The sequence below is a fragment of the Schistocerca nitens genome, chromosome 1, assembly GCF_023898315.1.
Source record: "Schistocerca nitens isolate TAMUIC-IGC-003100 chromosome 1, iqSchNite1.1, whole genome shotgun sequence".
Lineage (NCBI taxonomy): Eukaryota > Metazoa > Arthropoda > Insecta > Orthoptera > Acrididae > Schistocerca > Schistocerca nitens.
In genome coordinates this window covers 942,723,107-942,745,666 of record NC_064614.1, presented here as the reverse complement: position 1 = coordinate 942,745,666, position 22,560 = coordinate 942,723,107, and the positions used below count along the sequence as shown (strand labels likewise).

Below are 22,560 nucleotides of genomic sequence, written 5' to 3'. Positions count from 1 at the left end.
TTTTACGCTATTCAGGTACTAAAACGCGATGCTACAACTCTCAAATACTATAATACGCCCGAAATTTATGAATTTGAACAATGCAAGTACCATAAACACGCAAAGAAATTAAGAATTAAACTATGTAACAAATGAGTGAGTTAGGAGTATACGACTTTCTGCTGGCAGCTGCTTATCCAACGGCGGCATAATTTTTATACTGATGTCGTTCGCGCGCTGCTGACGTCTGTGTTGCGCCGTGACTTAGCAGCAACAACGACGACGTTATGTACAGTTGCACTGGACGCAGGGTGGTCTGCTGCGGCCGCGGCGGTCTTCCTGCTGCGAGAGGAGCGCGCGGTGTGTGTGGCGGCAGAGCGGCGAGGTCGCGGCGAGGCGTGCGCAGTAAAACCGCCGGCGTGCGCGGCCAGGCCGCAGTCCTGCGCCAACCCGCGCCGCGAACACTGCCGCAGGCCCGCACGACACGACACACCGCGCCACGCCACGTCACGCCGCATCGCGACGCAGCAGGACCACCGCAACAGGTACTCGCTTGCCGCCGGCGCCGCTCCGTCTCAAGTGAGGCGGCTGGGCCGCGCAGTCGGATCCTCTCCTTCTTCCCTAACTGCCCATCGAGAACTGCCGACCATTTCGGAAACGTTTGTCGCGACCTGCTCAACTCGTTCGATGCGGGCATTCGTTGTCTTGGTGTATCATTGCTGCCTCAAATAGCTTAGCTTGTGGGCTCGACTCTTGCTTCAGGCAAAGATGTTGTTGTGGTTGTGGTCTTCAGTCCTGAGACTGGTTTGATGCAGCCCTCCATGTTACTCTATCCTGTGCAAGCTTCTCCATCTCCCAGTACTTACTGCAACCTACATCCTTCTGAATCTGCTTAGTGTATTCATCTCTTGGTATCCCTCTACGATTTTTACCCTCCACGCTGCCCTCCAATGCTAAATTTGTGATCCCCTGATGCCTCAGAACATGTCCTACCAAACGGTCCCGTCTTCTTGTCAAGTTGTGCCACAAACTCCTCCCCAATTCTATTCAATACCTCCTCATTAGCTATGTTATCTACCCATCTAATCTTCAGCATTCTTCTGTAGCACCACATTTCGAAAGCTTCTATTTTCTTCTTGTCTAAACTATTTATCGTCCACGTTTCACTTCCATACATGGCTACACTCCATACAAATACTTTCAGAAACGACTTCCTGACATTTAAATATACACTCGATGTTAACAAATTTTTCTTCTTCAGAAACGCTTTCCTTGCCATTGCCAGTCTACATTTTATATCCTCTCTACTTCGAGCATCATGAGTTATTTTGCTCTTTCACTACTTTAAGTGTCTCATTTCCTAATCTAATTCCCTCAGCATCACCCGACTTAATTCGACTACATTCCATTATCCTCGTTTTGCTTCTTTTCAAATGTGCTGTTCTCTTCTGTGACAACGATACAATATTAAAATTAGCCATTCCGATTATGCCTGTTAAAAATATTTACTGCGATTCCAGTTTTGACATTTTTGTCATTTTCAAGCATACTGAATCCCAACATTGTCGCCAAATAAAATTTGCTGACGTTAAAAATAAAGTAACGGAAAGTTAAAACTTAGAACATAACTAGTATTTACGTAGGATATTCAACCTCACTCTATGAGGTAAGGAAGTAATATGTTGTAGTTCCCAGCAGTGTCTATGTATTTCGTTTTTCTTTATTGTGTCATTCCTTTTTCCCGTACGGGCGAGGGTGGGCTTGTTGGGGGAACAATACTCCACTCTTTAGACAAAATATAACACAAAATTGTTCAAATATGCGTGAAATCTTTGGGACGTAACTGCTAAGGTCATCAGTCCCTAAGCTTAACTTAAATTATCCTAAGGGCAATCACACACACACCCATGCCCGAGGGAGGACTCGAACCTCCGCCAGGACCAGCTGCACAGTCCATGACTGCAGCGCCTGAGACCGATCGGCTAATCCGGCGCGGCAAAATATAACACAACCATAATAAAGAGAACAAAAAGATGAACTGTATACATAGGTTTTTAACATATACAGGGTGCCTCAGGACGAACGGTCAATATTCAGGTATATGACAGGAACGACCATTCGAAGCAAATATGTTTGGTAAACGCGGGGTCTAAAATACATAACTTACGAGCTGTAAGCACTTCTTCAGCATCGATGTTGTGAAACAAATCTTTTCTAGTGAACAAGTGATCTTAACTCTTAAGGCATGTGATTCCGGCGGAGGTTCGAGTCCTCCCTCGGGCATGGGTGTGTGTGTTTGTCCTTAGGATAATTTAGGTTAAGTAGTGTGTAAGCTTAGGGACTGATGACGTTGGCAGTTAAGTCCCATAAGATTTCACACACACATTCTTAAGGCATGCCTTTAGAGCCCATGTTTAATGATTTTTTTCTTGTTTTGGTCCAGACTACCACATCTCACAATGCTTTCAGTATAACAGATTTGTTTCACAGTAGCGAAGATGAAGTACTGCTCATAGTTCTTAAGGTATGCACTTTAGAGCCCATATTTACTAGAATATTACGCAATATTAACCATTCCTTTCGGGACGCACTGTACTTGGCGTTCCTTGATATATTCGTAGATATGCAGTTTATCTTCTTTTAAACATTGTTATCGTTTCTCGCTGTGTATGTATTCTTCGCAGTACTTCGATGTTTGTATTTCTTGGCGTTTTCAAACAGCATGTGAACACGAACCACGTGGCAAGCACAGAAGTGTATTCCACTTACATAAAAACTTCATCCACAAGATACGCAAAACGAATCACACGTGTAGGCAAAACGAATTACTCGTATAGCCAACATTGTTGTACGAAAACAGCGCTGAAATTGAGACAAGTGCGTAAACATACAGAATGCATGAGCTTGGAAGTACAGACATATTAGTATATTCAGTTGGTATCATATGGCTTGTCACATGTGTATCCGCAATGGACACATGTGTTCAAAGCAGGTGTAGTAATGTAAAATTATTAACATAACTAAAACCATGAATGCAGATTAAAAGTAGGTGATACCAACATACGTAAATACAAGAACTGCACACCTAATCGAAACTTGTCGAGTCACGGTAAACAAAACCTTAAAAACACAAGTGTAACAGGGTAAAAAAATAATCATAAATGTAAATAATTTAAAGGTAGATAAAGTCCACGTATCTATAGCACGTCCACACAACCATACAAGGTGTGTCACATTATGCACGTAATGTGCTAGTATGAAAATACCTAACAAGATTGAAAAGCAGGTACTATTTAGCAACACGTATAGCATGGCCAAGAATACTTGCCAGGCCCAATCAGTTGAAACACTGTTACAATATTTTCTCTTTGGCTGCACAGGCGTAGCGCTGTATCTATGAAATGATAACACTATCCTCTTGTTTAAGGCCACCTCGATGTTTACTTTTTTCTTCCTCTCTTGGAAACCTTGTATGTTTGAAGTTCTCGCTCCAAAACATTCCTTTTTCATTACTACTTTATTTCTTGTGTTGTTTTTATCCCAAGCCTTTGCTGACTTCTTGAATTCTGATTGTTGTTGACTTTTTTTCCCATAGACATTTGAAGATTCTGAAGACGACTTGCGGGAAGATGTACTTATTTCGCAACATAATCAGTATGCTTCAAATTTTATGTGCTCTGGCCTCCAACTGCATCTGAATGTAAATGCGACTTAGGTAGCACTGAGTTGTTAATTTCTGGCCATCCGTGTAAGGAAAAACTTTGTACTTGCGGCTTTTATAACTGCTCGTAACATTCCAGAAACGAAGTCCCGGCATTGTCCTCGTCCAGATCAATTTAAGACGTGCCAAAAAGTCAGGTATTCCTGTCCTTTCTTCGCGCATTTTAGTATCCTAGTCTTTTAGAACACTTTCAAAATGTCCTGACATCGATTACTTACACCAAAAGAAAGAAAGAGTATAAACTTATTTTCCAAATTATTCGTTTATAACGTGTTAATGAAAAGCCGTTTTAGAATGTTGTCGAGTCTGAAACTCATACCAGTGTTCAGTATGTCCCCACGCACGCACTCTCGCAGTATCTGTGGGCGGATGGAAATCTGCTTGGTACTAGTTGAGTAAGATCTCAGCAACGGTTTAGGATTACTTGGACTGGAATTGCAGATCACTGTTCGGTGCCCGTGTTCTACCAGACATCCCAAATATTCCGTGTACAAGGGTTAGATATACCACACGATATGTCTCCGTAAATAGGTAGTAGTAAAAGGTATGTGCATGATGGGGCCCCTGCGTAATTCAGTCATGCCTCAAGGATAGATAGGGGAGCATCGCAATCTGCACTTTTCCTCGACCTGGTTCCTTCGGATTGTAGTCTGCGAGAGCCATTTAAAGCAAATGGTTTCTGCAGCGGACTTTCCTCATGCAGTGGCCCTTCGTCGACGTGTGATATAACCCTCTACAAGCATTAGGAACCGTCAAAGATGCTTCAAAGGGAGAGAAAGTCCATGATCCAATGAGTACGTGTGTGTGTGTACGCTAAAGGAGAACATTTTGAAACCTTGTTATAAGTTTCTGAGTTGAGAACTGTGTGATATATTATTTCATTAACAGCTCAAGACCGAAACATTTTCGAGCTGTGTTTCTATGGGTTCTTTTCGTTGTTGTAGTCTCAGAAATCCACCTCCAAATTTCGAAGAGACTGAGGCGACAGGGGTCATGGGATAGCACTATATATATATAAGTGGCGGTAGTGTGTCGGACACAGGGTATAAATGGCCAGTGCGTTGGCGGAGCCGTCATTTGTACTCAGGTGAGTCGGCCGCGGTGGTCTACCGGTTCTAGGCGCTCAGTCCGGAACCGCGCGACTGCTACGGCCGCAGGTTCGAATCCTGCCTCGGGCATGGTTGTGTATGATGTCCCTAGGTTAGTTAGGTTTAACTAGTTCTAAGTTATAGGGGACTTATGACCACAGCTGTTGAGTCCCATAGTGCTCAGAGCCATTTGAACCATTTACTCAGGTGATTCATGTGAAAAGGTTTCTTACATGATTATGGCCGCATGGCGGGGATTAACACCTTCAAACACAGAAGAGTAATTCGAGCTAGGGGCGGGGCCGGTCGAAGTGGCCGTGCGGTTAAAGGCGCTGCAGTCTGGAACCGCAAGGCCGCTACGGTCGCAGGTTCGAATCCTGCCTCGGGCATGGATGTTTGTGATGTCCTTAGGTTAGTTAGGTTTAACTAGTTCTAAGTTCTAGGGGACTAATGACCTCAGCAGTTGAGTCCCATAGTGCTCAGAGCCATTTGAACCTAGGCGCGGGGATATCCCGTTGCGGACATCGCTATGGAATCCAGTGTTCGGAGATCCACAGTGTCAACAGTATGCCGAGAAGACCAAATTTCAGGCATTACCTCTCACCACGGGCAACTTAGTAGCTGACAGCCTCCACTTGAAAGACTGAGAGCAGCGGCATTTGCGTAGGGTTGTCTTGGTTAATAGATAAGGAAGACTGCTCGAATTCATTGCAGAAATCAATGTGGGAGGTACGAGGAACGTATCCGTTAGACAGTGCGGCGAAATTGGGCATTAATGGGCTATGACAGCAGACGACCGACGCTAGAGGCTTTGGTAATAGCATGACATCGCCTGCACTGCCTCTCTTGGGCTCGTGAGTATATCGGCTGGACCCTAGACGACTGGACTGCCATGGACTGGTCGCAAGAGTCCCGGTTTCAGTTGGTAAGAACTGATGGTAGGGTTAGAGTGTGATGCAGACGCCACGAAGCCATGGAACCATGTTGTTAATAATGCACTGTGCAAGCTGGTTGTGGCTCTATAATGAGGTGTACTGTGTTTACATGGAATGGACTGGAGCCTCTGGTCCAGCTGAACCGATCATTGACTGCAAATGGTTATGTTTGACTACTTGGAGACCATTTGTAGCCATTCATGGATGACAATGCGCTATGTCACCGTTCCTCGATTGCTCCCAATTGGTTTGAAGAACTTCGTGAACAATTCGGCAGAGCATACGTCCACCCAGATCTCCAGAGATGAATCCCATCACACATTAATGGACATAATCGAGAGGTCAGTTCGCGCACAAAATCCTGCATAGGTAGCACTGTCGCAATTATGGACGCCCATAGAGTCTGCATGACCTAATATTTGTGCAGAGGACATCCAACGACTTTTTGAGTCCATGCCACATCGACTTGCTACATTACCCCGGGAGGTCCGACACGATACTGTGGGGTGTCCCATGATTTTTGTCACCGCAGTTTATGATTCGTCTTTCATAACCTGTAAGTTGTTACGACTTTTACCTCTTAATAGCGGTGTTGGCTCAAATGGCTCTGAGCACTATGGGACTCAACTGCTGTGGTCACCAGTCCCCTAGAACTTAGAACTACTTAAACCTAACTAACCTAAGGACATCACACACATCCATGCCCGAGGCAGGATTCGAACCTGCGACCGTAGCAGTCGCACGGTTCCGGAATAGCAGTGTTTGCCTTTCCATTATTTCTACAGGCTGTTTCAAAAAGGTACGACCAAACTTTCAGGAAACACTCCTCACACACAAAGAAAGAAAATATGTTATGTGGACATGTGTCCGGAAACGCTTACTTTCCATGTTAGAGCTCATTTTATTACTTCTCTTCAAATCACATTAATCATGGAATGGAAACACACAGCAACAGAACGTACCAGCGTGACTTCAAACACTTTGTTACAGGAAATGTTCAAAATGTCCTCCGTTAGCGAGAATACAAGCATCCACCCTCCATCGCATGGAATCCCTGATGCGCTGATGCAGCCCTGGAGAATGGCGTATTGTATCACAACCGTCCACAATACGAGCACGAAGAGTCTCTACATTTGGTACCGGGGTTGCGTAGACAAGAGCTTTCAAATGCCCCCATAAATGAAAGTCAAGAGGGTTGAGGTCAGGAGAGCGTGGAGGCCATGGAATTGGTCCGCCTCTCCGAATCTGTTGTTGAGAAGCGTACGAACACTTCGACTGAAATGTGCAGGAGCGCCTTCGTGCTTGAACCACGTGTAAAGGCACATGTTCTAGCAGCACAGGTAGAGTATCCCGTATGAAATCATGATAACGTGCTCCATTGAGCGTAGGTGGAAGAACACTAACCTGTTGATGCTACGTACTGATGTGCTTGATGATAGTACTGTAGAGCAATGAGTCGCATGTCAACACAAGCACCGAAGTCAACATTACCTTCCTTCAATTGGGCCAACTGTCGGTGAATCGAGGAAGTACAGTACATACTGACGAAACTAAAATGAGCTCTAACATGGAAATTAAGCGTTTCCGGACAAATGTCCATACAACATCTTTTCTTTATTTGTGTGTGAGGAATGTTTCCTGAAAGTTTGGCCGTACCTTTTTGTAACACCCTGTATATCCCTTGTGCACCACAGAGTGAGGTGGCGCAGTGGTTAGCACACTGGACTCGGATTCTGGAGGACGACAGTTCAGTCCCGCGTCTGGCCGTCCTCATTTTGGTTTCCCGTGATTTCCCTAAATCGCTCGGGGCAAATGCCGGAATGGTTCCTTTGAAAGGGCACGGCCGACTTCCTTCCCCGTCCTTCCCTAATCCAGTGAGACAGATGACCTAGCTGTTTGGTCTCTTCCCCCAAAACAACCAAAGCCAAACCCTTGTGCACCGGAATGTTTAAGTCTATAGAGTGCAACAGATGAGCGATTTAACTCTTGATAGACTTGCAGGGGACAAATAAAGTAATTCAGGATGTTAAAAGTATCAGCAGTTCGGTAACACTTTAGTCATGGAGAAACGTTATTTCTTTAGAGATCCTAAAGTGTTATAACAGAGAGATGCTTTATGTCACAACACATTGATTTAAATAAAACACCAATTAAAATAACTAACGCGTTACAAAATAGTGAAAATAATCGACTTGTTTCCTTAAAACTGCAAAATTTTGTCACGGAAAGTGTGGTTTGAAAAAATTGCGTTATGTACTGCAAACAGTGCAAAGCTTCCTCTTTATCCTGTGAGAGAGTTATCGACTTACTAGCTCAAGGCTAACCTACCCATTATCCTGTCTCTGGCTTTTTTTTTTGCATGCTGTATCACGTATTATTATTATTTACATTTCGACTGTTCCACGTTTTGGACTCTTCATTAATCTTCTATGCGCAATTTCTTTTCCCCTATTTTCATATCAAAACAAAGTGTTGCGAAATTTCTCTGTGATTGGTACTCTAAACAGCTGATAAAAACTGTTTTCCAAAGCCCAGTTTTAAGGCATTTCGTGACTTCTGTGACCCCATGCGTCGTATATCAAATTTCTTATCTCAGAATTTCCTACAGTGCTCTGAAGAGCAGTAAATGTTGGTTCAAATGGCTCTGAGCACTATGGGACTTATCTTCTGAGGTCATCAGTCCCCTAGAACTTAGAACTACTTAAACCAAACTAACCTAAGGACATCACACACATCCATGCCGGAGGCAGGATTCGAACCTGTGACCGTAGCGGTCGCGCGGTTCCAGACTGTAGCGTCTAGAACCGCTCGGCCACTCTGGCCGGCAGTAAATGTTGATATGTTAACTGAATCTTTTCCGTCACTGTTTGGAACATCAAGTTCTTAATTATAAATGAAAATCACGAAATATTGTGGATGGTGCATGTTATATAATACTCAAGAAGACACACACATTGTACTTTATATTGATGTATGTTGACATATGCCAAAAGTATGTGCAAATGTTTTCCATTTTGTCTTGATAATATACCGGTTTTATTCTATAATCCTGTACGCAACGTTGTATACTTTGTATTTATATGATACCTTGTTCTTACATTTTGTTCTGTATTTGCTGTTCTGAAACGCTTCATTTCTGTTTTCTGTAACAGTTTTTCACTTACATCCAGTACAGAAAAGTAACCAATGTTTTGTACAGTTTCACAACGTACCATGTGTTAATTTATTATAATAGATGTCAATGAATTGACCATTACTATTATTTAATTGCTCATCACGTACTTGCAATCGCGTAATAAAATTGTTTTCAGGTACACCATTTTCAAGCTACCTACGAGATTTAATTGTTCTGCAGCTAATCGGTGTTGTTCATTATGTTACCTGTCTGTGCTGTGAGTCATGCGATATGCACGTTCAACATGACACTTAAAATAACAGTTAAACAGTTACCTAAAGCGAAATGAAAGGACAATTCCTCCCGTTACACTCTTTAATAAAACCGGGGTTTACATCTCTGAAAGCATTTGTAACTACGCGATTTTCAACAAAATATTTTATAGAACAATAATTACTCTCCTGAGATGGATATGTTTCGGAGTTTGCCGTTAATCCAGTTAAATCTTCAAATGGTTCACATGGCTCTGAGCACTATGGGACTTAACATCTGACGCCATCAGTCCCCTAGAACTTAGGACATCACACACATCCATGCCCGAGATAGGATTCGAACCTGGGACCATAGCGGTCGCGCGGTTCCCCACTGAAGGGCCTAGAACCGCTCGGCCACATCGGCCGACCGTTAAATCTTCGTTTCATTTTCAATGGTCTCTTCCTCCCGTACAATAAGGTCATTTCTGAGGAACTGACGAGTTTTCCCTTTCTGTTTGTTTATTTTACATATCAATTTACAACTACTGCATTCTGGTTCATTAAAATAACACGGCTGTCGTATTGTCGAGATTATGAATGTGCCCGTTGCTTCCACGTTTTCGTGAGAGGTAATACCTTTGTGTCAGAAATCATTACCTAATAGTCTATAGATAAAGCTGGGTTTATATGTATATCTGGACACTTATTGTTTTTATAGTTTATTGCTAGAGATTATTTTGAGCTTACAAGGTAATTTTTATGAAAATAATATTTGGTTCCTGGTTGATGCCAAGTATAGTATTTGTTTTATTGTACATCAACGTCGTCCACATATACTAAATAGTTCTTTAGTGTACTGTTGACGGAGGGAATTTTTTCTGCACTCGAAACACCATACCTACCTCGATAGTTCTTGACGGAAAGGGGATGATCCCTATTGCAGAGATCAGAGAATGAACGCGACGCTGTGAAGGTTGACAGTAGCCGCCCACGTGGGGAACGTCTCTCTATGTGCGACGAAACGAAGGTGCGCCGTCCAAACATCGCGTATAGCCTACCAAATTCCTCGCTGCTGTGTTTGCGTTTAGCGCGTGCTTGCAACTTGTACTAGCGTGCGTAGGACGGGAACTAACAGCAGCTGCTCACACAGAAAGTAGACCAGTACCAACACGGCGTACGCAGTTTCGGATGCTTTGCTTTACGTCGGGGTTTTAAATCCCCCACAGCTATATTCTTATTCTACTTACTATTCGTTTTAGTGTACAACCAGTATTTAAACTGACAACCTTGATACGGATAAACAATTCCGATCGAACAAAAGTAACGAGACCGTATTCCTACGAGGATTTAAAGTCACTTAGTCTTGTACAAAAAGGTGTGCATTATTCAGGAACACACATTTTCAATAACTTGCCAGCAGCCATAAAAAGCTTAACAACCAATGAAATTCAGTTTAAGAGAAGCCTAAAGGATTTATTGGTGGCCAACTCCTTCTACTCCATTGATGATTTTCTCAGTAGAACCAACTGATTTGTGTGTGTGTGTGTATATATATAAGTACAATATAACTTCTGCACAATTTCAGTGCAGTAATGTGTTCATTGTAAATAAGTGTGTGTGTGTGTGTGTGTGTGTGTGTGTGTGTGTGTGTGTGTGTGTGTGTAAGTACAATCTAACTTCTGCACCAGTTCAGTGCATTAATGTGTTCATTGTAAATAAGTATTTATTAGTTGTATCACACGTTTATTACCCTTTAAATAAATAACTTTTTTATTTCAAATTCAATGCATTAGTATTTGTAAAATGATTCTTTCATATAGCATTCATTAAAAAATGACGACCATGCCACTTGGGACCTGTGGAATGGTACATTAGCTTATTTGTTTGAGTTGTAAATGTTTGTCATGGTTCAAATGCCTCTGAGCACTATGCGACTTAACTTCTGAGGTCATCAGTCGCCTAGAACTTAGAACTAATTAAACCTAACTAACCTAAGGACATCACACACATCCATGCCCGAGACAGGATTCGAACCTGCGACCGTAGCGGTCGCTCGGCTCCAGACTGTAACGCCTACAACCGCACGGCCACTCAGGCCGGCTATTTGGCATGTATTGTTGTTTTTCTGACATGTTCTACATCCTGGAGGACCTCCTCACTACGGATCAATTGGAATGAAAGTAAATCTAATCTAATCTGAATCGGGTGACGAGAGCAGTATTCGTTTTGCTCTAGCATTAGCACTTAATATACTTGCAACGACACGCATAATCAGCTTACTTTTTGCGCTTCATCATTGAGCATATCTCTAACGAAACCCTGCCATTTTCGTAACCTCTAATACTTTGTCTTTTGTGTATTGCTTGACGCTATTACTCCAGCCAATACGCTGTGTTCTACCTCTTCAAATGGCTCTGAGCACTATAGGACTTAACATCTGAGGTCATCAGTCCCCTAGAACTTACTTACACCTAACTAACCTAAGCACATCATACACATCCATGCCCGAGGCAGGATTCGAACCTGCGACCGTAGCGGTCGCGCGGTTCCACACTGAAGCGCCTAGAATCGCTCGGCCACTCTGGCCGGCTCTACCTCTTCCTTTAACCTCTTTTTCTTTATTTCTGTAAGCATCATTGTCAGTCCGTTTATTCGTGTCCAATCCTCGCGTCCATCTACATTTATTCAGTCATTCTCAGTCTTCGAGCAGTTTGTTCATTTGATCTTTAGCATTCTTCGATCACTGCTAATAATGCTGAAAACGTAAGTTTTTGCTGACACAGTGTTCCGGAAATTAGTGAGATGATTATTGTTTATGTTTTTGTTTATTCAGCAACAATGTATATCTCAAAAGTACCAGTCGTAGTAATGAAGAAAGATCAGAGTACGTTATAGTTAGTCATGGGCCGACTAATGACTCAGCCAAGTATGGGCAAAGTATCTGCTGTGGTCATGTAAGCTGAACCGTCTAGAAGATAAAGGTAAATCATGGTAAACTTAAATTAGCATGACAAGCGGACATTTGATACTACTGAATGCTAATTCAGTGTCGAAATCACTGCAGATACTCCCTCAATGACACGACAGAGTATTGTATCACATGAGCACTATTTATGCTTTAGCCATTCGATGTTGCTAGGATACTCTTGACCCGTCGTACTACAGAACAATTCATATTAACAAATACGTATATCTTTCTATTTAATTTTTAATAAATAACAAAATATTCCAAAGAGAAAACAATTACAGTCAAACTATTCGTTCGAACCAAGAAGCCTCAGATCTGCCATGGAATGTAATACGTGTCTTCCTCGATTTACATTTACATATTGCTTTTGCATATCCCCGAAAACCTGAACAAATATTTCAGTTACAGGCATACAATAAATGAAATCAGAGGTGGTACTTGAACAGAATTAATACGTCAGATGAAGACATCCAAAATGTAAAAAAAATAAGACACAAATTGAACTGATGAAGACTTTTTACTGTAAAGTCCAAGGAAATCTCTTTGCGAATCAAAATGACGGAGGAACATGGGATCGGCACACCATTCTCCCAGACATTGTCAGCTTTCCCGACTTTGGAGCCGCTACTTCTCATCCAATCATTCTTTCAATTGGACTCAAAAGGCTAAGTGGACCTCGTCCCAGTCCTCTCGTCAAGGAAAAAATCTCTGACAGTACCGGGAATTGAGTCTGGATCCTCCATATGACGGAATTGCTAATCTCTCAGTTGCGAAAGAAGACCATAAATATTCAACTTGCTCTCCTAATGTCACAGCTGGAAATTATCTAAGGAACTACCAAGCACCAGTAAGATCACAGCTTCTCGAAAGGACTGTGGTGTACAGGGCCAAAGTTATTCGGTTGACATATGGAGGTCCGGATCAACCTCTATGAGTCGTGGCACTATAATATCACTCACGCAACGTGTTGATTTCGAATGTTCTTAGGTCCACGGCCGTGTAGTTTGGACTTGCGTTGGTGCCTCACGCTGTGCTATCAGTAGCTCTGGCTCTAATGAGGTCTTAGTTTCAGTTCGTGCTCGGAAGGTATACATTCGCAAATTTTGCGCTTACCTGTAAGCAGATTCGCTAAAATTCGGTGTCAGTAACCATCATGGCGATCACTCACAACAAAATCACTATATCTGCGGAAATAGTAAATAGAATGGTCTAAAGAACATTAGGAAGACAGATCCCACTCTGCCAGAGGCTGGTGGCCGTCAGTCTGACGGCTCACCCTCGACACTTTACACTTCATGATAAGCGGCGGGGTACAGGGATCAGTACGACACGTATGAAAATCGAAACACTCGTAACCTGCGATAGCTTGATGGGACCTTGGGGAGGTTCCCAGCGCCTGCATGTTCCAATTTCCACATGTCCTCATGGTGCCGCGCAATGCCGTCCGAACGGCCCATCTAGAGATGAGTTCTCCAAAGAAACGTCCTAGGTATCGAAGCATTTGAGACACTGGACCAGTATTCGAGAAGGCTGAGGTGTAAATCCCCATTCTCCAATCCTGAGGTATGGTTTCCGTGATACTTCTCGAATCACTACAGCCAAATGCCACGTACGGTTTACATGCTACAGCTTGCAACTTCCCCAATCAGAATTTAGTTCTTTCCTGAAGGACATCGAAGACGTGCTGAATTCTAACCTTCCTTCGATCCTTCATCCTCAATTACTTCAAATGATCGTCTAGTATTCGAGAGTTCGAAACTGCATTTCTAGAACTTACATTGATTTCCAGGAATGCGGTGAATTGTGGGTGCTGACATATTATCGTACAATCTTTGTAGCCACCTGAGCGAGCTGTAACTACGAAACATAGTAAGATAAATAATGATAGCATTGTTGTAAGTCTATAACATTTTATGACCGTCGTCAGTTAAAAAAAATCCTAATTATTTGCTGTATGGTAGCTGACAGACACGCATCCGGCATAGAAATCTACGTAGTTGTAGGGAACTATTAGAGGTTATCTGCTAGCACGATCAAGTTGCGTAATTGGGTATTGTTGTTTCGGGCTATATAGATTTTCATTTCACCTTAGGATATTTTGAATACACTCACAAGGGGAGGCCACGACGTTGGTATGACAGATTTACTTCAAACTGTGTACGTCTTTAGTAGGTCATTAAAGTAGCATGATGTGCAAGTAGTAGGTTGCACCACTCTGCCAGTTCCGAGAAAACTGCAAGATAAGTTTTACGCGTCCATTATGTAAATGATGTACCTATGCGAAGGTGCTGGCGTAAGATGTCGTTGCGGGCAAGAGGTTAGCGTTCGCACTATGCAAGAGGGTCGTAGACGAGGCGAGAGTTCGAATTCCGCTGACGCTTATTTTTTTAATCTCTGATCACAGTATTTAATTTATATGACATTTGAGAGGTAATACAATAAAAACAGAAACCACGTGCATTTTCATGAAGTTGTATGTTATTTGACTGTTTACTGTCCAAGTCAAACCTCGATAAAAATGATGCGAATGACGTTATTTAGAATCAGTAATACAGTAAGCCACAGTGTTCCAGAAGAATTTTCTTCTCGTATTAGTACCGGAGATATCCGCCAAAAGTTGGTAGCACAATTTATCTATCGCCCTGTACTATAGATAATAGATTCACGTTACGTGCTTTGTGAACATCGTCGAAGCCAAGCGACACATCGCTGCCCAAGAAGTTGCAGGCTAAGCCCCAAGGCCGAGACAAAACTCGTGCTTCAGTGATCCGTTCGACTACTGCGCAGTTAACCTGTCCGTTCGGTGCCCGACCTTGCTGCAAGTTTTCGACTAAAGAATAAAGAATATGCTACTCCTACCAGTACCACGCTGATGTAACAATCGGTACGTCACTTTTCCGTTATCGTCATCCGTGCTGTGCCTGACTTGCAGAATCTGGATGAACGGCGTCGAATATCTGCGAGACTCAAACTAGAGTGTAACACAATGCCATCACCTTCGAATTTGAAAAGATAACAGAACAGCTGAAATGGATTAAGCGTGCGCTTAAGGCTTTCAGCGATCTATTTATTCCACTTGACGCAGAAAAGGAAAAGCCAGCAATTCTCACTATTCCAAACGAACAGTATCAGCAACGAATTTTGAGACAACCTTACTCGTAATTCGTAAGCTACAGTACGGTAAATGATGGGCGTTACTTACCACTAGTACTTTCTTTGTTATCATCTTCTGACTGGTGTGATCCAGCCACCACGACCACCTGTCCTGCGCCAACCTCTCCGTCTGAAAAGCGCTTGCAGCCAATGTTCTCGATTATTAGTTGGATTTATTCCAATCTCTATCTAGGTTTTACTCCCTATACGACTCTGTATAGTACCAGGTCAGATATTCCCTGATATTTTAACGCATCTCCTACTATCCCGTCCCTTCTTCTGGTCAGTGTTCTCAAATATTTCTTTCCTCGCCGACTCTGCGGAGGACCACTTTATTTCTTATTTTATCAGTCCACTCAATTTTTGGCATCCTTCTCTAACAAATCTCGAACGGTTCTAATCTCTTCTTTCTCCGTTTCTAGCCTGTCTCTTTCTATAAACTAATATTATGTGCTTAAGTCATTTTTATATATTAGGTATATAACTCTGATTCCGCCGTTTTGCAATAGACGGCAGTAGCGGCAAGGGGGGTTCAGGTGTTTCGTCATAGGTGTTATACAATAAGCTTACGCATCTGCAAACATAATGCCATAAAAATATATTTGTGATTGCATCATAAGGTTATTCTCGATTAAGTAAGTCAACTTACGTACCCATTTCTCGCCATTTGCGGGAAGTTTTAATTTTCTGCTTGAACATGAAGAAATCTGCAGCTGTGGCTCTTAAAATGGTACAGGTACAGCTGCCCATGCAGCTTCAACACGATACCACAGTTCGACAAGAGTAGTGACTGGCGTATTGTGACGAGCCAGTTGCTCGGCCACCATTGCCCAGACGTTTTCAGTTGGTGAGAGATCTGGAGAATGTGCTGGCCAGGGCAGCAGTCGAACATTTTCTGCATCCAGCAAGGCCCGTACAGGACCTGCAACATGCGGTCGTGCGTTATCCTGCTGAAATGTAGGGTTTCGCAGGGATCGAATGAAGAGTAGGGCCACGGGTCGTAACACATCTGAAATGTAACGTCCACTGTTCGAAGTGCCGTCAATGCGAACAAGAGGTGACCGAGACGTGTAACCGATGGCACCGCATACCATCACGCCGGGTGATACGCCAGTATGGCGATGACGGTTACACGCTTCCAAAGTGCGTTCATCGCGATGTCGCGAAACACGGATGCGACCATCATGATGCTGTAAACAGAACCTGGATTCATCCGAAAAAATGACGTTTTGCCATTCGTGCACCCAGGTTCGTCGTTGAGTTCACCATCGCAGGCGCTCCTGTCTGTGATGTCGCGTCAAGGGTAACCGCAGCCATGGTCTCCGAGCTGATAGTCCATGCTGCTGCAAACGTCGTCGAACTGTTCGTGCAGATTGTTGTTTTGTCTTGCAAACGTCCCCATCTGCTGATTCAGGGATCTAGACGTCGCTGCAAGATCCGTTACAGCCATGCGGATAAGGCGGCTGTCATCTCGACTGCTAGTGATACGAGGCCGTTGGGATCCAGCAAGTTGTTCCGTATTACCCTCCTGAACCCACCGATTCCATTTTGTGCTAACAGTCATTGGATCTCGACCAAGGCGAGCAGCAATGTCGCGATACGATAAACCGCAATCGCGATAGGCTACAATCCGACCTTTATCAAAGTCGGAAACGTGATGGTACGCATTTCTCCTCCTTACACGAGGCATCACAACAACGTTTCACCTGGCAACGCCGGTCAACTGCTGTTTGTGTATGAGAAATCGGATGGAAAGTTTCCTCATGTCAGCAAGTTGTAGGTGTCGCTGCCGGCGCCAACCTTGTGTGAATGCTCTGAAAAGCTAATCATTTGCATATCACAGCATCTTCTTCCTGTCGGTTAAATTTCGCGTCTGTAGCACGTCATCTTCTTGGTGTAGCAATTTTAATGGTCAGTAGTGTATTAGTGGAAGAACGTGCAGAGAATGTTTTCAACGCCTTAAGAACGGTGATTTTGTTGTCGAAGACCGGCATGGCGGTGGAAGACAGAACGTGTTCGTAGCTACTGAAACAGACGAAGACAGTTACAGGGCATCATTATAGGAAGCAATTGATGCGTTCGAGCCCAGCACTAAACACAATACAGCGATAGACACGTATAGGTAATTTTGCAGCAAGTCAGTGCTCGACCCCATGTTGTAAAACCCGTCAAAATATACATGGAAACGTTGAAATGAGAAGTCCTACCTCTGTCGCCGTATTCTCCATACGTTGCTCTCTCTGACTACCACCTTTTTCGATAAGTGGCATACAGTCTGGCTCTCCGATCATATGAACAGGGGCAAACTTGAATCGATTCAAGGATCCCCACAAAAGACGCTCAGTTCTTCCGCCACGGGATTCATATGCTATCCGAAAGATGGGGGAATGTATTGGCCAGCGATGGGCAATACTATGAATCAAAATATTTGTATAAGTTTTTCACAATAAAGCCCCGAATTTCGAGAAAAAACGGCGGAAGCAAAGTTGTAGACCTAGTACACTTTTCTATCTGCCATAAACTCCTTAATTTTGTCGGCTCTACAGGATTCATATGCAAACTACTGACAAATGTTCGGAGCGTACCGAGAATTTTACCCCGGTATTTCAATGTACAAGAAGCTCAAAAGAATATACTCGCTCTTTTAGTCGTAAAAATGTAACATCAGCTACTAAACGAAGTCGAAGCTGAACTAATTATGGCTGTACCATCTCTTTGGTATACCTCTATACGTTGCTTCGTTGCTTTCTCGTAGCGTAGTCATTGTGGCTGGCCATTGTCGATAAATATCACCCTGCGAATTCACCGTAGGCCGGGGTCGAAACTTCCGCTATCTGATTATCCATCGATGACATGGAGTGTCAAACGGAACGACATGGCTACTGGCAGAATAAAGTGCCTGGGAAGACAAGGGTCCAATCCCCGTCCGGACAATCGGATTTCCATTTTCTTTGTTTTATTCAGTCATTTAAGGCGGCTGTCGCCACGGTTCTTTTGAATTTTCCCTGCCTATCCTTCCTCATCCCAAACTTCTATTCTGTATCTGATGATTTCGTCGCCAACGGGAAACAATAACGTTGCTTTCGACAGTCATCAAAGGCAGCACTGAGATCAAGGTGATAATGAGGTGGATCGCCATCTCGTTAATTCTTGTATCTCCAAAAGCATCCAGAATAGTACGGAAAATTATCCAAAACATATCAAAAGACGGGTGAACAATTAATGTACCTTCAAGCAACAACTGGCCAGTCACACTTCACAATTACATATCAGATTACACATTACCCCGTAAGATTCAATTTCTTATCAATGTGAAGGTGTCGATTTAAGAGAACCTAATAGGCCCACACCCTATTATGACGGTTTATAGTGACCTTCGGTTTGAAATGCTATTTATCAGACGAGATAAGTAGCCCAGCACAATCATTACCCTCGCGAACTTTGCTGTTACAATATTCGCAGTAGTTAACACTTTCGACCCAGGTCGTCCTTGTTCACAGAAATCATGGTATGTGCACTTTCTATTTTGCAGCCTCCAGAACTCGCAGCGCTCTTGAAAATACCCCTCCTTCGTGAGCGAACTCATTCACGACGGTCGTTATGAACTGTTGCAGAAGGGCAGCTCTGGCTGCAGCACTTGTTATTGACTGTGTCTGACCAGATTTTTGCTCATCAAATAAAGTATTGCCGACCTTAAGCGGAACGCTAGCAGCTGTTCGACATGCTAGAGGCTTAGTTCGAAAATTGTATCTGCTTCAAAAATTGTGTACATTCCGTACCACTGAATTACAGCGTTTCATTCTATGAAAAACAAGCTTGTTTCACCAGTTCGTCAACAGTCAAACGTCACTTTTTTTTTAATTGAGAAAAGCTTAGTTTCGTGGTACTTACTTTACCTCCAAGCAAAGACAAAACATTGTAGACCCAAGGTGAGATTTGTGCAGCCGACGAAAGGAAGGATCAGAACTGTTCCATAATGTCGTCAGACAACTTAGCACAGAATGTGGCTTACAGATACGGAAGAAAGAGTGGGATAAATGAGGATAAATATTTAATATCATAAACAGTCTTGATCACAATTTATTTATTCCGGTGACCGGTTTCGACCACTACTGTGATCATCTTCAGACTTACAAGTCGTATACAAACCTTTAATTAGAGGGCTACATACAGTAAAGAAAATACATAAAAACTACATAGCTATAAAACTATGAATTACCAATAAGTAAGAACCTTCTTCTGGTGGTAAATCACTGCTACAGAAACCAGTGCACGTCTTACTATATACACTGGAGGCTCCGCACACTTCTGACGGAGATGATGTCATTGCTAACCAGTGGGTTATAGGTCGAATAACAGTGTAAAATTTCTTAGTTAAAAGAACATTGACAAGAATGGAAAATAAACACACACAAAACTTAGCTTGTTCAATAGCTATTGTCAATTAAGAAACGTTAAAATTATTTAAACAAGTAGGATAAATGAATTTCGTTTTGACAGTACATGGGTTGCCCTCTCAAGGCCTGTTAGTGAACCATTTGGAACCACTGGTTGCAATGGTGAAGTTGGACACCGTTCCAAAGATGTGGCAGCAGGTTTCTTTCCACTGAAGCTGTTGTAAAGTCGATAGGACTTCAGTGGAAAGGAATAAATAAATTGTGATCAAAACTGTTTTTGATAGTAAATATTTGTAACAACATCGATCACTGTTCACTCCCACAATGTATTCAAAAGTAATTAAATGAGGATAAAGACTAGCTAAACGACAAAATGTAGTAGCTTGCAGTAGAAGTAGTGAAAGTGTTCTGTTTTCGTAGCAATATTTCAAAAGGTAGCCCAAACGCGAGGAATATCGTAAGCAGATTGGGCCAGACGAGGGTCAATTCGTATGATATTTTTTGGTGGTAGACCGCGGAGCTTTTCATTACTTTGGTACAATGGCACTTTTCATTCGATAAATGTGAGTGTTGTGCCTGAAATACATCGTTCAATATAGTTGATTGAGATGCGTTCTTGTAGAGTTCAGTATCATGTTCGATGACGATGCGAGAGAGAAGGGAGAAAATGGAACCCGCTGCCGTCTCATTCAGAGCAGCACCAAAGGAACCACAGCGTAACTGCCTCATCCGATCGACAGGTCACCATCAACAACGCCGCAGAGACTGAATACTGACAACGAACTTTCCTGCAGCCACCAATATTCGAACCTGCAACACATGCTGCATTAAGGGGCACGGCTAAGGAGACGGGTATACGATGAAAAATTTATTCGATAAATGACTTGCACTGGTGTTCAAATAGGCATGGCGACAAGAAGTTCTCGGGACTCTCTTTGGGCTAAAAGTCAAATGTGCACTGCCGGAAAACAGGACAAGATGAAACGGGAAAGATAGGAGTTGTAGTGTTACTGCACCGTATTAATAATTAAGTTGGCCAATAAATTTACGCAATGAGGAGAAAAAATAGGCGAGTAAAGAAATTTATGAAAAAGTACTTACCGAAACAAGGGCCAAGTCAGTCGGTACATTTAACATAGTACTGGATTATGGTTAGAATGGAGATGACGAAGAAGGGAACAAGGAAGATTAGGGTTTAACACTCCACGATGACAAGATTATTAGGGACCGAATGTAGTCGCGGATTGGACCAAGATGCAGGAGGAAATCGGCGGTGGCCTTCCCGAGCCATACCAGTATTCGCCGTACGAGATTTAAGGAAAACGTGGAAAATCTAAATCGGGCTTGCTGAGTGCGAATTTGAACTTGCTCCTTCCTTCATGCGAGCCCAAAACCGTAATTGTTGTGACACCTTCTCTGTGGGTAACAATTGACGGGGGAAACTGTAGTATAGGTGAAGATCAGAAAATGTAAAATAAGTTATTCAGCACGTTAGGTAGCGCGAAGTAGAAATCGAGGGATTAGTATCAGGCAGAGAGACAGCATAAACTGCTGAAATATGTTTGAAATCCACGCAAAATTAAATTAAAGATTTAGCAAAAGAAGGGTAATATATACAATAAACAAGAGAACGATAAGAATGAAAGACCAACAGACAAGTGCGTGGATTAAAAAGGGTGTTAAGACTCGGATGCAGTCTTTCTCCCCTACCATTCAAACTGTACACAGAAGAAGTAATGAAGGAACTAGGATTAGAAGCCGAAATGGAAGGATATCAGTGATACGATTCGCTGACCGATAAGAAATAAGGAGCTCCTCAGCAGCCGCCCGGTTTGAGGCGCCATGTCACGGATTGCGCGGCCCCTCCCGCCGGAGGTTCGAGTCCTCCCTCGGGCATGTGTGTGTGTGTGTGTGTGTGTGTGTGTGTGTGTGTGTGTGTGTGTGTGGTGTTCTTAGCATAAGTTAGTTTAAGTAGTGTGTAAGTCTAGGAACCGATGACCTCAGCAATTTGGTCTCTTAGGAATTCACACACATGTGCGAACATGTGGTCCTCAGCAGAATTATCGAATAAAGGATAACATTGGCTGAAGACAGAATGGTAGGGCATGGAAGTAGTGGGAACTATGGAGCGCAACAACTGTTAAGAAAAGAGGAAAGACCGCTGGACCTGATGGGATACCAGTTCGATTTTACGCAGAGTACGCGAAGGAACTTGCCCCCCTTCTTGCAGCGGTGTACTGTAGGTCTCTAGAAGAGCGTAGCGTTGCAAAGGATTGGAAAAGGGCACTGGTCATCCCCGTTTTCAAGAAGGGCTGTCGAACAGATGTGCACAACTATAGACCTATATCTCTAACGTCTATCAGTTGTATAATTTTGGAACACGTATTATATTCGAGTATAATGACTTTTCTGGAGACTACAAATCTACTCTGTAGTAATTAGCATGGGTTTCGAAAAAGACGATCGTGTGAAACGCAGCTCACGCTATTCGTCCACGAGACTCAGAGGGCCATAGACACGGGTTCCCAGGTAGATGCCGTGTTTCTTGACTTCCGCAAGGTGCTCGATACAGTTCCCGACAGTCGTTTAATGAACAAAGTAAGAGCATATGGACTATCAGACCAATTATGTGATTGGATTGAGGAGTTCCTAGGTAACAGAACGCAGCATGTCATTCTCAATGGAGAGAAGTCTTCCGAAGTAAGAGTGATTTCCGGTGTGCCGCAGGGGAGTGTCGTAGGACAGTTGCTATTCACAATATACATAAATGACCTTGTGGATAACATCGGAAGTTAACTGAGGCTTTTTGCGAATGATGCTGTAGTATATCGAGAGGTTGTAACAATGGAAACTTGTACTGAAATGCAGGAGGATCTGCAACGAATTGACGCATGGTGCAGGGAATGGCAATTGAATCTCAGTGTAGACAAGTGTAATGTGCTACAAATAC

General features: G+C 43.0%; 1 protein-coding gene across 1 annotated transcript in view; it reads left to right on the top strand.

The window, feature by feature from the left end:
- Positions 1-373: 373 nt before the first annotated feature.
- The window catches only part of LOC126194042 (hexokinase-1-like), a 293,879-nt gene continuing 271,692 nt past the window's right edge, over positions 374-22,560 (top strand). The window contains exon 1 of the mRNA XM_049932735.1: positions 374-524. The gene's annotated coding sequence lies outside the window, so the exon portion shown is untranslated. The remainder of the gene's footprint in view (positions 525-22,560) is intronic.